Genomic DNA, 2,203 nt, shown 5'->3' on the forward strand with positions numbered 1-2,203 from the left:
TGTAGTCTATGCTTGTCTTGAGGGTAAGCCATGCACGCCTATCTCACCCCTACACAGAAGGGGGAAACCGCGAACTGCTCATATATCGGGGATAATACACGGGGTGGGGATGTTTGTCCGACAAACCTGTAGAATCCCAGAGCTAATACGTGCACACGAGTCCTCCTCCTAACGGGTTACCTCCGCGGGAGAAAGGGGCATTTATTAGGGTCTTGACCGGCGGGGGGGTGGTTAACGCCCCCGCCAGGCGAGGCGAAACTCTGGGTAAAGTGACGACCGCTGTAGCGGCGTGCCCGTTTGCCGCCGTCCCATCAAATTTAGACGGCCCGGCAAGAGCCCCCCCTGTTGGCTACGGGTGACGGGGGATCAGGGTTCGATCCCGGGGAGGGGGCCTGCGAACGGCTACCACCTTAAGGGTGGCGCAGCGCGCAACTTTCCCACTCCCAGCACGGTGAGGTAGTAAATAATGTCGGGCTGGCCGCATGCGAGCCTAGCGGTCGGATTGAGCGTAGAACCAAACACGTGCCGTTGAAAGACCTATCGGAGGGCCAAGCCTGGTGCCAGCAGCCGCGGTAATTCCAGCTCCGATGGCGTAATGTTGTAGTTGCTGCTTTAAAACGCTCGTAGTTGGGGTCTCTGAGGTGACGGCAAACGACAAACCGCGGGTGACGTTGCCCCGGCGATTATGCAAACCCTCGTGGTTTTGGGATGGAGCAAGCGGTGCCGTCCGTGCCGCAACCGGGACCCTCGCGACGGATCTCGCCGGGCATCGCTTGCCCGTCGCTGCCGGTTTAGTCTCTTTTCCGTCTTAAGCCGTGTCGGCTTGGTACTGGCGTATCTGGGCCGACACTAAGGTACGGGCGGTGTTCTCCCTGAATCAATTGGAGTGCTCAAAGCAGGTCGTGCTCGCACAGCTTGCTCGGAACGATGTGATGACGCCACCGCCCCGCAATGTAACCACGGGACCGGTCTCCGTGGGGCGGTGGCGAGTCTATAGAGACGGCCGGGGGGCGGCGTACTACCGCGGGAGGGTGGAATCCGACGATCGCGGTGGGACGAACAAGAGCGAAGGCACCGGCCAAGAGCGCCTTCGTTGATCATGAACGAAAGTCGGAGGAACGAACGCGATCAGTACCGCGGTAGTTCCGACAGTAAACCATGCCCCCGGGTTACGCGGGACGTCCCCTGGGGGGAAGCCCGCGGGGCCCCCGGGAAAATCAAGTGCCGGGGCCCCGGGGGGAGTAGGGCGAAAGGGCTGAAATTTAAAAGGGAAAATTTGACGGAAGGGCACCACCAGGAGTGGACCTGCGGCTCAATTTAAACCAACAGGGGGAAAACTTACCAGGTCCGACACCGCGGGGATTGACAACGGGGCCTTTTTCATGATTCGGGGGGTGGGGGTTTCATGGCCGTTCTACCCGGGGAGCGACCGCCCGGTTCTTTCCATAAGGGGCAGACTCTCCCCCTTCGGATAAAAAAACGGCGGTCAAGGGGGGTTCCGCTCAGGGGTTGGGGTCGGCGTTCGGCTCTCGGGGGGCGTCGGTTTTCCCACCCGGGGAGAGGCGGTGCCCCGGACCGCCGCGCGAAAGGCCGCGTCCGGGGGGAATAAACCTCGACCCAGGCTTACGAGATGGAGCCATAACGGGTTTCTGTGATGCCCTTAACGTCCTGGCTGCACGGGGCTACGTGGTGGCCCCACCCGGGCGCGGTGTAGACCGGGGGTTTTTAGGAGTCTTCTTTCCCGGGGGCCCGGTCTTTCCTGCGATTGGGGCCGTGAACTCGGAATCCCCACGTAGTCACGGGTCCCCATCCCGTGCCGCTACGTCCCTGCCCTTTGACACAAACCCCCCTCGCTACCTTCGGGGGACGGGGCAGCCAGGGGCCCCCGGGGTGGCCGGGGAAAAAGGGCTTCGGGTCCTGAAAACGCAGCGTCCCCGATTCGCCCGAACTGCGCTGCCCCGAGAGGGGAAAAGTCGTAAAAAGGGTTTCCGTAGGTTTAACCTTTTGGTTTTGGGTTTACGTCCGAATTTTGTTTTGGGCCCCCCGCCCCCCCGCCCGACGGGGGAAGGGTTTAAAAAACTGTCCTTTTTGGGCCGGGGTGCTCCCTTTGGGCCGGGGGGCGGCCAGGCTGAAAAACGGGCGGGGGCGTTGCCCGCAGTAACCGCGCCGCAACGCTTGCCCCCCCCCCCCCCCTTTGCGTCGT

At 62.2% G+C, this 2,203-nt stretch overlaps 1 pseudogene; it reads left to right on the top strand.

Annotated features, from left to right (window-relative positions):
- On the top strand, positions 1–2,002 carry LOC144962261 (small subunit ribosomal RNA; annotated as a pseudogene; the record flags this gene model as incomplete).
- Positions 2,003–2,203: the final 201 nt, after the last annotated feature.

Source organism: Berghia stephanieae, unplaced genomic scaffold, assembly GCF_034508935.2.
Source record: "Berghia stephanieae isolate SIO BIC M18660-M18661 unplaced genomic scaffold, UCSD_Bste_1.3 scaffold7486, whole genome shotgun sequence".
Taxonomy (NCBI): Eukaryota; Metazoa; Mollusca; class Gastropoda; order Nudibranchia; family Aeolidiidae; genus Berghia; species Berghia stephanieae.